The sequence below is a fragment of the Octopus sinensis genome, linkage group LG10 (genome assembly GCF_006345805.1).
Source record: "Octopus sinensis linkage group LG10, ASM634580v1, whole genome shotgun sequence".
In the NCBI taxonomy this organism is placed as follows: domain Eukaryota; kingdom Metazoa; phylum Mollusca; class Cephalopoda; order Octopoda; family Octopodidae; genus Octopus; species Octopus sinensis.
In genome coordinates, this window is record NC_043006.1 from 68,463,524 (window position 1) to 68,478,999 (window position 15,476).

General features: G+C 38.8%; 1 protein-coding gene across 7 annotated transcripts in view; it reads right to left on the reverse strand.

Annotated features, from left to right (window-relative positions):
- LOC115216751 (rho GTPase-activating protein 21-A) overlaps window positions 1-15,476 on the reverse strand; it is a 402,000-nt gene that overhangs the window by 161,283 nt on the left and 225,241 nt on the right. The window lies entirely within an intron of this gene.

Below are 15,476 nucleotides of genomic sequence, written 5' to 3' on the forward strand. Positions count from 1 at the left end.
GGTGCAAAATGTAATAAAAATGGTTTAACAAGAAAAAAACTAAAATTTCCTTTTAGTCAGAGAAAGAAGTGGGTAGTGGTGGTGGTGGTAGGGTGGTGGGTGGAATGTCATGGCGGTGGCAGTGGTGGCGACGGTGCGTGTGAGTCTCAGATGAGTTATAGTACATTTTAACATGTGTTACTAATCTTGTATGGTCAGAGTAGCATTATATACAACATGCAGAGAAAATTAAGCTTTGTGAAAATATACAATATACACGCACGCACATACACACACACCTGCTACAGTCATATACACATACACCACATATATAAACAAAGTGTGTGCTAGTTGCTGCAATGTTTCCCTTCAGAAAGAAATTATAAATAGCTTTTCCTCTCGACATAGACTACCAAGCAGTAAGACAGCAGTAAAGCATGACACCTTGTGTCTCAGATTGATGAAAGCCTTGTGAATGAGAATTTGTAGATGGAAACTGTATAGAAGCCATCACACAGGTCTTATGTATGTTTAGACGGTCTGGTGTATGCTTGTGAAGCATTTGACTGACTTGTTGTTTAACCCCAGGTCAACATTACTCAACAGACCTGTGATCAAAGGTGTTCTAATCACAATCGTCCAGTTTTTATCTTAAGGTTTTATCTATTATTATTCAATCTTCTTCCAGATACCATCTATTTTAAAACTGTATCAGTGTGATTGAAGGGGAAGTTAGCTGTAATTTCTAGCATGTTGATTGGCCACATAAAGGGTGCTTCGTTAGTTTAGTTGCTTGTTTTGATGGGGTGAGACTGTATCAGTGTGTGACTGTAACCACATGTGATTATATCAGTGTATCATTGTGTGTAACTGTATCAAGGGTGAGTGAGTGTAACATTGTGTGACTGTATCATTGTTGTCTGATTGTATCAGTGTATGTGTGAATGTAATACTGTATTTGTGTGTGTGTGTGTGTGTGTGACTGTATCATAGTGTGACTATATCAGGGTGTGTAATTGTATATAACTGTATCAGTATGTATGGTCAATGTTTGGTAGTATGTGACATGTATTATGATGTTTTATGATATTGTGACATCTTCTTGTGACACATGAATGTAATATGTATGTAACACAAATATGTGATGTCATGTTACATGTGTAAAACACAGACATCACATTGCACATATTGCTATGCTTTGGTGCTTTATGATGTCATCAGTTTATACTGCTATGTATAACACATGCTTTGTGTTATCATCAGTTAATGCTGTTATGTGTAACACATGCTTTATAATGTCATTAGTTTATGCTGCTATATATAACACATGTTTTGTGATGTCATCAGTTTATGCTATTGAAGGACTAGCTGTGGTCAGCTGTCTTTGACATCTTCAAATTCTTCTTCTTCCTTTACTCCACAACATTAGAAATATTATACACTCTGCACTGACTGATCCTTATCCACCATTGGTGGTGCCTTTCCATGACAAAGTTAGCAGCTTCTGTAAATCCACACATAATGCATGCATACATACATGCATGTACATATACATACACAATAAAGACATATTATAGATCATTACAGATTAGTTGATAAAGACTACTACTACTACTACTACTACTACTACTACTACTACCCCACCATCATCACCACCACCACCACTACCATCAGGTCTACTCAACACCCAAAATATATGCCCCATCCTCTTTCATCTGTAAAACTGGATTCCAGGTAGAATGATGGGGAGGGGGTGCAAATAAAATAAACAAAACCCCTTTTTTTCTCCCCCATGGGGACACAACAGTCTGTCTGTGTCTGTTTAGTAGGTAAATTGTAGGCAGGGAATGGAGTGGAAGTGGAGGTGGTGAAGAGATACAGTAATAGAGAGAGAAAACAGGAGCAGGGAAAAGGAAACAGTAAGGTAACATTGTGAGGGGTGAGGGTAGAGAAAACAGTGAGGTACCAGGGAGAGAGAGAGAGAGAGAGTGAGAGTTAGAATGTGAGACAGAGAAAAAGAAAGAGAGAGTGTGTATGTAGCAGGGGTGGAGGAGGTATCGGTGGTAATATGACAAGATAAGAAAGTGTTTGTAGTATTGTTGTTGTTGTTGGTGTCTGTGGAAGAGATTATTGCTATTAACAGATTTCAAGAAAAAGCCAGAACTTTTCTAAACAACCAATTCTGCTGCACCAGAGACAGGGATTTTTTTTTTTTAACTGACAACAATGTGTCCCCACCACCATCACTGCTACTACACCCTCCCCACCACCACAAGCTGTTTCAAAAAGAAAAATAGTTTTTCTTTTTTTTTTTCATCTGCCTCACCAAAGATTATTTCCAAAAATTGCTGTTCTCTTGGAGGGGGTCCCTAAAGAATGATTTATCTGATAATGATAGCAGAAGGAATGGGCTTTTTACCATTTTTTTTTTTTTTTTTTGAGGGCTTTCTTTACCTATTACATTTCCATTTTTGGGCAGAATCCCCCCTCTTTCATTTTTTAAAATTCTATTCATGTGTAGCTTTTATCTTTTATTTGTTTCAACCATTAGACTGTGGCTATGCTGGGATCACTGCCTTGAAGAACTTTTAGTCGAATGAATTAACCCCAGAACTTATATTATATTTTTTAGGCTTGGTACTTATTCTATCAGTCTCTTTTGTCAAACTGCTAAGTTACATGGATATAAACACACCAACACTGATTGTCAAGCAGTAGTAGGGGACAAACATAGACACAAACACACTCACACACACAAGTATGCGTGTGTGTGTGTGTGTGTGTGTGTATATATTTTCTTTTATTCTTTTATTTGTTTCAGTTATTTGACTTCAGTCAAACAAATTGACCCCAGGACTTATTCTATTGGTCCCTCCTGCTGAGCTGTTAAGTTATGGGAGACTTAAACACACCCAAATTGGTTGTCAAACGATGGTGGGGGGACAAACACAGACATGCAAACACACACACACACATATATGTATGACAGGCTTCTTTCAGTTTCCACCTACCAAATCCACTCACAAGGCTTTGGTTGGCTTGATGCTATAGCTGAAGACACTTGCCCAAGGTGCCATGCCGTAGGACTGAACCCGGAAAGTGGTTGATAAGCAAGCTACTTACCATACAGCCATGCCTGCAGTTAAAAGTATATGTCTAGTCATAAATTGACCGGTGGTTTCGCATCTGGACATATACTTAACTGCATATATACATTACTGCTTTATGGTTTAGAGTGTGCTGTTTTTTCGGATACATGATATACTGATGATACATACATACATACATGTACGTATGTATGTATGTATGTGTGTTTGTGTTTAGAAAATTTCTTATAATTACTTTTCTGCAAAAACTTGAATGGAATTTGAACTCAGTTTCTTTTGTGCAGAAGGTGTCATTTCACAGTAAACATGTAACCCTAAGTAAGCCAGTAAGTAAAGATGACCGTGTCAAAGAACAAATGCATAGAATGACCCTCACCGCCTCCGCCATCACCACCTTTGCTGGGTTGTATGGGATTGAAAATTAAAGATTTCAACTTCTCAACTATTGCTCTCAGAATTAGCATTTAATTTACATCAAATATTTTCAGGACAGATCCAGGATTTACTGAATCAAGAATACAAGTTTATATTAGTGAAAATAGAGACAGCACACAGCATATAGACATACAAGCATACAGACAAGCCTGCACACACACACACACACACACACAAATAGACAAACATGTAAAGTGAGTTAATGAAGGAACCTTAAGCTGGCTGCTCAACCATTTAGAACTAAAAGAAAAATCTATCCTGATTCACACTTTATGGTTTAAAAAAGAACACATTGGACAACAAAGTCCCTAATGTGCAGAAAGGTGGGATGATCATAGCTGGGGAACCTTTGATCTGTCAGATCAGAATTGATCTGAAGGCTAAACAACAACAACAACAGCTGGAGTAGCAGCAGTTACAATGAAAGAGTACCATGAGTGAGAACACAGTAATGCTCTTTTTTTTTAATGGTTAGTTCAACTCATCGGTCGTGAGCAGGCAGGATTCATTAGCACATCAGACAAACTGCTTTAGTGCTGCATTTTCTGAATCTTTATATTCTGAGTTCAAATCCTACTGGGGTCAACTCTGCCTTCCATCCTTTCAGGGTTGATAAAATAAAGTACCAGTCATGTACTTGGGTTGATGCAATTAATTTTCTCCTCCCCTCAGATTGCTGGCATGCTGTCAGACTTAGAAAGAATGACTAAGGTAGTGGTGGATAAAACGCATGGTGATGCTTCTTCCAGTTCTTAACATTCTGCATTCAAATACAGCCGAGGTTGACTTTACCCTTCATCCTTTCAAGATTGATAAAATAAGTACCAGTTGAACACTGGGGGTCGATGTAATTCACTAAACCCCCCTCTCCCTTTAATTGCTGGTCTTTTGCCAAAATTTGGAACAGTTATGATTTTAACGGAAATAGTTCTTTTTAATAGTCCCTAAATTTATAAAGTGAGTTAATAGGGTATCAGTCAACAGGCATGGGATCAATAGTTCTGGGAGTTGTGCCTGTGATTGGAGACAGTGGTGGGAGCACTACAGAATTGATTTATGTGTCATTTAATTTAATTTCTGACATGAAGACAATCTGTGATATATTGGTGCCTCTATCAAGGAGAATATATTTCTTTTGGAATTGGTAATAAGATCTGAATCAATGGTTCCTTGTCATTTAGGAAGAAATTTAGATAACAGAAATGCCCACCTCTCCCAAAATAGAATTATAACGGATGTGTAATATTACTTTGATGAACTGAGAGAGGATGGATAGAAAAAAATGATGATGGTGGTAGTAGTGCTTTTTTAGATTTAGTAATAGAGTAAAAGAGAAAATTAAAATGGTGGTTCACAAATTTGTCTGTCTGTCTGTATGCGCAAACGCATACCCTCCATCAGACACCTACCATATTCTGAGCGCCTTGTTTCCCTGGGCATGGATTCACTGAAGCTCCGGCGTCTGGCAACGGACTTGGTAAACACCCACAAAGTTATCAACCACCTCATCAACAACAACACTGAACACCTTTTTGATCTCCATGTGTCTAACACACATGGACATGCCCACAAAGTAAAAAAACAACACAGCTCCCATGACTTTCGGAAACATTTTTTCACGCTCAGAGTTGCTGAAGCATGGAATAAACTGCCTGCGTCAGTTGTTGACTGCCATGACACTGCATCCTTTAAGGCTCTCATGCTTTCCGAAATCCGCCAAAACTACACCTGATTATATATACACTTTAGATGAGTTGTAGTGCACCTGAGCACTGTACACAATTATTATTATTATTATGTGCAGGCATGGCTGTGTGGTAAGAAGTTTTATTCCGAACCATATTGTTCCAGGTTCAGTACCACTGCATGACACCTTGGGCAAGTGTCATCTGTTATAGCTTCAGGCTCAGACTGACCAAAGCCTTGTGAGTGGAGTTAGTTGGAACTTGAAAGAAGCCTGTCGTGTGTGTGTGTGTTTGTCCCCTGCTTGAAAATTAGAGTTGGTGTGTTTACACCCCAATAACTTAGCAGTTTAGCAAATGAACACCAACAGAATAAGTACCAGGTATTAGAAAAAAAACAAGTACTGGCGCTGATCCATTCAACTAAAAGTTTTCCAAGGCGGTGCCCCAGCATATCCGCAGTCTAATGACTGAAACAAGTAAAAGATAAAAGGATATAACACCTCCATCACTCTCATTCGGTAGAGTTTATTAGAAAGATAAATAAAAAGGAAGACTTCAAAGTAAATTTAAAGAGTAGCATAGTTGAAATATGGAGCTTCTGTCTGTTTATTTAGCAACAGTCAGTTGTTAAAATGTTACAGTGAAAAACTGATAAGAAGGAAACTAGTTGATGTGATGAAACAGGTTAAACATTTGTTAGCAATAACATCAGTCATCAATTTAAAGATGGCTAAGGCACTGTGCTGGCAGAAATGCTTAGCGGTATTTTGCCTGTCTTTACGTTCTAAGTTCAAATTCCGCCATGGTCAACTTTGCCTTTCATCCTTTCGGGGCTGATAAATTAAGTACCAGTTGCATACTGGAGTTGATCTAATCGACTGGCCCCATCTCCCCAGAAAGTTTGGGCCTTGAGCCTAGAGTAGAAAAGAATCCAGAGATGGCTGACATACATGAAGGAGGGAGATGATACTAATTTCCTGTTTAATACTCAGGACTGCAGTTGGGAGACTCCAGCAACTGTAGATGCCACATTGTAGGTGAGTGTGAGACGCTAGAAATAAATGGGACTTTAAGTATGTGTGAGACCCAAGGATTAGTAGAGACCACTTCAGGTGTGTATGTATGTGAGTGGAAGTCTAATAGCTGGAGGTAACAAATGGAAATCCCAAATGGATTTTATCCCAGAAACCTTTAATACTTCTTTTATCTTTGATTTTTACTTGTTTCAGTCATTGGATTGTGGCCATGCAAGAGCACTACCTTGAAGGGTGTAGTTGGACAAATCGACCCGTGGTTTATATTACAGGGGTATATACAAACCGCCACCGCTTGTCAAGTGGTGGTGGTGGACAAACATAAACACAAAGGCAAACGCAAATGTGTGTGTGTGTATGACAAGTTTCTTTCAAAGTCCGCCAACCAGTTCCACTCACTAGACTTTGGTAAGCCCACGGCAGTAGTAGAAGACACTTGCTTAAGGTGCAACACAATGGAACTGAACCTGGAACCATGTGATTGAGAAGCAAACTTCTTGATGATGATGATGGCAGTGGTGGTGGTAGTAACAACACACACACACACACACAACAGACACAAGAAATTCACTTTATAATAAAGAAGTCCAAAGCTCAATCCCCTTGCATGGCATCTTGGGCAAATGTCTAGTGTTATAGGTCAATGTCATTCAAAATGGAGGTAAATGAAAAAGGTTAGGAAGTCTGCTCGATGGACTGTGCCTGGAATTAAAAGGTCCAGCTTTGTGACATAAAGGCACCCTGATTCTATCAGAGAATTACATTAAGGGTCCATGTGTCCATACTAATTAATCACTCACTCACACTAAGATTCAATAAGTTATCCCACTCACTCAACAACTAGAAGCACTCAATGTCGAAATCTAGAGAGATCCATTAAAAAATTATTATTATTATTATTATTGCTGTTGTTATTGTTATCATTATTATTATTATTGCACTTGTTATTGTTATCATTATTATTATTATTATTATTATTGCTCTTGTTATTGTTATTATTATTATAATATATGAAATCGAAATCTGAATCGAAATTGAACCAATGAAATTGAACCCTGGACTGGTGGTACGTAAAAAGCACTATCCGAATTGTGGCCGATGCCAGCGTCATCTCGACTGGCTTCCGTGCCGGTGGCACGTAAAAAGCACCCACTACACTCACGGAGTGGTTGGCGTTAGGAAGGGCATCCAGCTGTAGAAACATTGCCAGATAAGACTGGAGCCTGGTGCAGCCTTCTGGCTTCCCAGATCCCCGGTCGAACCGTCCAACCCATGCTAGCATGGAGAACGGACGTTAAACGATGATGATGATGATGATTATTAGCACTTTGGATGAAATGCTTAGCAGTATTTTGCCTGTTGCTACATTCTGAATACAAATTCTGCCGAGGTCAACTTTATTTTTCATATTTTTGAGGTCGATAAACTAAGTACCACTAAAACACTGGGGTTGATGTAATCAACTAGTCCCCTCCCGCAAAATTTCAGGTCTTCTGCCTTTAGTAGAAAGGATTATCATTGTTATGTGAGAGAGCAATGCATGCCATCAAAGTGACACTGGGGTAAAATATACCAAGCCCAGTATACCTATCATGATTATATGTCTGATAAGGTACACCAGGCACATGCATCACAACCATATGTGCATGACATGGTGATCTCATATCAAAATAAACAGTGCATGACATTGCAGGTGGGGCCCAGTTAGAATTTCCTTCAGGTTGAGTAGCCCATCCCACTCAAGAGGTCCTTGAATAAGGGTTGTTTAAGGATGTTGAAAAAAACACCCATGTTTCCAAAGGTGAATTATCCAACCCCTAAAGAATCCCTCTCAACACATGGTTATGATGCTCCCCCACTACTTCTGCTCATGATCAGAGATGCACATATCGTCAGCCACTAAGGGACATGCTCAACCGGTTAAGATCAAACAACTGACAAGCAAATCTGTGGTATTGAGCAGAATATTTGCTGTAGCCCATCTTTTATACCAAGATAAAACAATGTACATGATAACACTTCCAATCAGTTAAGATCAGAAGCCATGACAGCCACTGCCTGGTACTGCATCAGGGGATTTATTATTATTATTATATTTGTCCTATGTATATATGAATATGTAAGTATGTACAAAAGCATACTCCAGAATGTCTATCTCTGTGTGTGTGTGTGTGTGTGTGTGTGTGTGTGTGTGTGTGTGTGTGTATTACGCTATTATAAAATATAGGTTCAGTGAATCATGTGGCTATCACAGTAAGCTCCTCATCTGGAATTTGCTGGCTGTAATCATATGGAAGTCATATGGATAGATACATCTATCTTCACCTCTCACACTTCTTACTTTATGCTATACACACACATTTACAAATGTGAAACCTATGTGAGTGTGTATATGGTCTAGTAGAACAAATAGTATAAATTGAACTCAATATGAGTCTATTTATCTATCTATCTATCTATCTATCTATCAATCTGTCTATGTGTATGTATGTATACACACACACACACACACACACACACATATATATATATATTAAAACAAGTTGGAATCAGTTGATGTCTATAGAAGAAGATAAAAAGAGTCCCTTGCTTATCTCTAGAAAACATTGCTTTCTTAAGACAGACAAATAACTAACATTCCACTGGGTCTTGTCAGAAGCCTGATAACAAGGATGGTGATGATGATAATGATGGTGGTGGTAAGTGGTTTTGAGGGGTAGAATTCCTAAAAAGGGGTTCAAATTTCTAGCATTTAAGGTTGGGAGGTACAGAGAGAGAGAGAGAGAGAGAGAGAGAGAGAGAGAGAGAGGAGAGAGAGAGAGAGAATGGTCCCACTAAAGGGAACTTTTACTAGTTAGTCTTTACATGTTCTTATATGGACATTGGTGGTAGTGTTGGTGGTGGTGTGGGGTACAGCTAGTCCCTGGGTGGGCAGGTAGAGAGTAGAAGACAAACAGATTACATACACTGGCTGAAAAACCAAGATAGGCTTTGATACTATTGATACTTTGATATCTTGACATATTATGGTTGAAACAAAACAATGGAATGGTCACAGCAAGAATGTTGTTGATCATAGAACTACGGGATCAGAGTTGGCCTGGGATTAAACTGCAACTGCTTACACTCACAGTGGGTGGAGTGTCAAATATCTGGATTTAAAACCCCCGCTACCATCGCCGTTACTACTGTTACCACTACTGCTATTATTACTGCAACCACCAATACCACTCTACTACCATCACCGCTAATACACTATCTCAGAAACACCAAAAGCAATAGGGAAATCTAAAAATGCAAAAGACTCAGGGCCACACAAAATCCCAAACATCTAAAATGTCATGAGCCTGAAGAAATCATTACACTCACCAATGTCTATCACTTGTCATGCTGACACTGTGAAATTCCAAAAATTTGGAATCCAACAGAATCTCCAAAGTCCCATCATACAGCAATATCACCTCCTAAAGTACACCTTCAAAAATTCAAGGAAGACTAATTCTTGACATCATTAATGTGCATATCTTATTCTCCAAATCACAACATGAACTCAGATTGTATTCTTGGTCACCATACACCTCACAAACACAGAAAATACATGATGACTCCAACATCAAAAAATCTTTGCATGTGCCCCTTTCTAGCTATCATTGACATCAGCAAAGTTGTTAATTCTATTCCTTGCAATTGACTGATATAAAAAATACCAAACATCACAAGTTGCTAAGCATCTGTAGCACACAAAGAACACTATCTAAAATCTGTAATTTCCCAAGTAGAGTACTGCAAAGATCCACCATCTCACCTAGCCTTTTATACCTACAACTACCTGACTTTTTCACACCTCCATAAAGCATAAACATGACCTAATACACAGATGGTATCACATTCACATCCTACTATTCTGCAGATACTTCCTTAAAATACATTGTTCACCTAAAAACTTGGCTTTGCTACAACATCCTTAAAATAACACCTACCAAATCTACTGTTGCCTCTCTTACCAATAACATCAAATATATATTTCTTTACTACCCACAAGGGGATAAACACAGAGGGGACAAACAAGGACAGACAAATGGATTAAGTTGATTATATTGACCCCAGTGCATAACTGGTACTTATTTAATCGACCCTGAAAGGATGAAAGGCAAAGTCAACCTTAGCAGAATTTGAACTCAGAATGTAACAGCAGACAAAATATGGCTACGCATTTTGCCTGGCGTGCTAACGTTTCTGCCAGCTCACCGCCTTTTACCAATAACATCAAATATAACCAACCTTTACATTCAACAACATAAACAGACCACACAAAGAGAACACAAACTACTAGGAGTTGCATGCAACACTTTCATAACATTCACAACAAATATATGTGATACAAATAGTTTATTTAGATCCATTGTGGAATATACCAGTCTTGCTTAGCCTCTTGATCTCTCAACAGTAAATCACAAACTGCAAAAAACAGAGGGCTGTACTATGCAGTGTAGCTTGTACATAGGACACATTCGCTGATATGTCCTGTGTACAACATACACAAAAATATTAAAAATGAAAGACATGCAAGGAGCACAGTGTGTTGTTGCAACAACCTTCAGCTGTTGCTATTTCTGCCACTACAGGAAAAAAAAAACCCCACCTGAAAACACTCAGACACTTATACAAGAAGCCCAGGCAGAGCACTCCTACAACATCCTAAAAGTACTTTCTCTCCTTCTCTCTCCCATATATCGTAGACGAACAAAAGGAATGCATATTTACACAGTAATACTGAAATGAGATGAAAACCAGTCAACAATAAGGACACTGGACCAACAACTGCCACATCCTCAACGAGTCCATCTTGTCTATCTCAGCTGTGATCACTGCTAGAATTGATGAGTCAAAAATAAATAGACTAGAGAGTGGAGAGAGTGCAATATGTTGAGACTGTTAGGCCATGTCATTAATCTTTTTTACAATAGGCACACAGGACTTACTCTTTGTAAGCCTAGTACTTATTCTATCAGTCTCTTTTGCCGAACCACTAAGTTGCAGGGAAGTAAACACACCAGCATCGGTTGTCAAGCGATGTTGGGGGTACAAGCACAAACACACACACACACACACATGTACGACGGGCTTCTTTCAGTTTCTGTCTACCAAATCCACTTACAAGGTTTTGGTTGGCCCGAGGCTATAGTAGAAGACACTTGCCCATGGTGCCATGCAGTGGGACTGAACCCGGAACCATGTGGTTGGTAAGCAAGCTACTTACCACACAACCACTCCTATGCCTATATATATAGGGTGGCCCAAAAGTTGGTTTACAGTTACTATGTAGGCACTTTAAATTTCTTTTAAAACATTTTATTACATTTAAATTTCTATCTTACAATTAACTAAATTAACATAGATCATAATTAAGATCTAAACCGTTAATATATGAATGCGAAAGAGATAGTTGAATAATTGTAAACCTACTTTTGGGCCACCCTGTATGTATATATATATATATATATATATGAGGGGGGAATGAAAGTTCCTAGCTTTAAGGGTATTGCAAAAGGCCTTGCTGGAGGCCTACTTTCCAAGTTCTTTTACAGGACTTTAAAAAAACTGAAGAACCACTGCAATAAGCATGTGAATATGGGAGGGGAATATGTTGAATACAAAACAATAAAATCCTAATTATCTGATCATTCCTGCATTTTCTTTTACCCAAAGCCAGGAACTTTTCAGTAACCCTTGCATATTACACACGTGGGTGTGAAAAACACACACACACACGTAAAGATGATGAAGAAAAATACAAGGAATTTGAAGAGTGTCAGTTGTGTGTCTATGGAACAGCAACGTGTGAGAAAGTGAATGGCAGTGCCCATTATAAAGTTAGAGATGGGTTGGGATGAGACCATTTCAACTCAGTATGAAAGAACAAGTGTGATGGTTTAGTATAGTGGTGGTGCTGGTGATGATGATGGTGATGGTGAATGTGAAAATAAGGCAAGCAGTGTATGAAAGTAAGAATGAAATGAAAGCTCTCTCCACAAAGCAAGTTGCCATGAAGATGATTTGAAGGGAGGCACAGAGCTGACATTGTTGATTAATTAAACTAGACTTAGAGAACGACTGCGGAATAGATTCACATCTGTGGATGGAGGGGAATGAGAGACAGAGAGAGAGAAAGGATGAGATAGTAGGGTGGGGAGTGGGGGGAAGGAAATAAAGCTAGCTGTTATCTAAAGATATCTCAGAAAAATTAGAACAGTAAACAGACAATTTCTCAATCAAAGTCGATCTTATGGACATACAGTTTGGCCAGAATTACAATGTATCTTTTACAAAGTTGTCAAAAAGAAGCAAAAAAAAAAAGACAAAGAAATCTAAGATTGCAAAACTTTTTTATGTATGTGTACGTGTCTATCATTTCATTCAAAAATATTCTGTGCTATGGGTTTGAAGAAAATAATTCAATATACTCATACATAGGTGCAGTCCCTCAGTCCCACTGCATGGCACCTTGGGAAAGTGTCTTCTACTATAGCCCCAGACTAACCAAAGCCTTGTGAATGAATTTGATAACTGGAAACAGAGAAAGCATGGTGCGTGTGTGCGTGTGTGTGTTTACATATATATGCATGTTTGTGTTTGTCCCCCACTGCACCACTGGACGACTGGTGTTGGTCTGTTTACAACCCTGTAACTTAGTAATCTGGCAAAAAGTGATTGATAGAATAAGTGCCAAACTTTAAAAAAAAACACTGGGGTTGATTTATTTGACAAAACCCTTCAAGACAGTGCTCCAGCATGGCCATAGCCTAATAACTGGAACAAGTGAAAGATAAGATATCATCATCATCATCATCATCATCAATTAACGTCCGCTTTCCATGCTAGCATGGGTTGGACGGTTCAACTGGGGTCTGGGGAGCCCGAAAGCTGCACCAGTCCAGTCAGATCTGGCAGTGTTTCTACAGCTGGATGCCCTTCCTAACGCCAACCACTCCGAGAGTGTAGTGGGTGATTTTATGTGCCACCGACACAGGTGCCAGACGAGGCTGGCAAACGGCCACGCTCGGATGGTGTTTTTTATGTGCCACCGACACAGGTGCCAGACGAGGCTGGCAGACGGCCACGCTCGGATGGTGTTTTTTATGTGCCACCGACACAGGTGCCAGACGAGGCTGGCAGACGGCCACGCTCGGATGGTGTTTTTATGTGCCACCGACACAGGTGCCAGACGAGGCTGGCAGACGGCCACGCTCATATATATATATATATATACTAAGCAATAAAGGGTTAGCAACGAATTGCCTCACCACATACCGAATTTAGAAATAGCAGTCAAAGAGTTATAGCTATTTCTTCTACTAAAAAGGGAGATCTCAGTAAAAACAGCAATATATATATATAGTCTTATCTTACTTACACACACACACATATATATATATTTATACCAGTGTGTTTCATATCTTCATATATAAGGCCATTGGAATTCCAAGTAGACATTGCCTGAACCAGAACTGGCTGATAATTATCTAAGTTTATATAAGCTAAACACACACACACTATTTTAAAACCTGTCTCAAGGTGTTCTATAACTTTTATGTCCATATAAATATTTATACCCATTTTTATCTGTGCCAGGTGGGTTGTATATGTCTGCAAATATCAAGATTTACATATTTCAGTTAAATCAAATACATCTGTCAGGCTTTGCTGACATTCATCCCTAATGTAGAAATAATATCAAATTGCCATGAATCATCATTAGTATTGGTTTTGGACCTTACTGATTATATTTATTTATTGATTCTACCACATATTTCTGGAAATGTTTCATCCTCTATGGTCATTCATTCAAGCTGCAAGAAATAACAGCCAAAGTCACTCAAATTACATTGTGATGTCTTAAGAAATGAAGTACACATTGGATAATGTAATCACAGATACACACAAAGTCATGATGTTTATGGCTGGAGTGAATTTGCTCATAAGTTGTCTTGATCATGTCTGATCTGGGGCTAAACAACCACATGTTCAAACTGGGATTTGAATATATACCCCATTATTTCATGCGTGATTCAACACTCATATTCCTCAGGTGTCACACAAATAGGATCCTTAATTAGATAGCCAGGTGATATAGTGCATAAGACTGTTTGAACCCTGGTCGTTGAGTTTAATTCCACCTTCATGTACACATACATGAGTGAGACCTGATGACATTAACCTGTCTGAAAGAGAGATGTGGCCAATGATGTTCAAAGATGGCCAATACCAGTGTAATATTCCTAACTTTTATTCTACACCAGGGAAGCAACGGTCAGCTAGAAATAAGGATGGCTATTTCAGGATAGCTTCTGATGAGATTTGAAATTGTGATACTGTGTTAAGAGTTGATTAATGTCGTTAGGTCATTGCCACTATTGTTACAGTAACCATTGCTGTCATCACTACCATTATTGGCCTATCCAGGAACCTCCACCACCTCTATGGAAAAAACAGGAATAAACATTCTGTGTGCTTTGAAAATATAGAATATGTGCAATGATATCATATGAATGCATATTGTGAAGAACAGATGTGAGAAAGTAGTGCACATATATAGAAGAGTATGTGTGTGTGTGTGTGTGTGTGTGTAAGAGACAGAGAAAGAGAGAGAGAGAGAGAGAGAGAGAGAGAGAGAGATGACACAACTCTTTTATTCTTTTCTCTGGTTTTAATGACAGGACTAAGGCCAAGATGGAGCAGCACCTTCAATTGTTTTGGGGATCATAACTTTAGTAATTACTTTATCAATTTCAACATAAAGGAATGCCATGCAAATAACACTGATTGTAAGACTGACACAAACATACAAATGATGAATCAATAGGAAGTTAAGGCAATGATTTTATATGTAAGCAAATTAAACAAATAGGAGGAACAAATCGACCCCAGGACTTATTCTCTGTTAGCTTAGTACTTATCCTATTGGTCTCCTTTACCAAACTGCTAAGTTACAGGGACGGAAACGCACCAATATCAGTTGTCAAGCGATAGTGGGGAGACAAATACAGACACACAAACATATATATATATATGACAGGCTTCTTTCAGTTTCCGCCTACCAAATCCACTCACAAGGCTTTGGTTAGCCCTAGGCTATAGTAGAAAACACTTGTCTAAGGTGCCATGCAGTGGGACTGAACCTGGAACCATGTGGTTGGGAAGTGAGCTACTTACCACACAACCACTCCGGTGCCTTA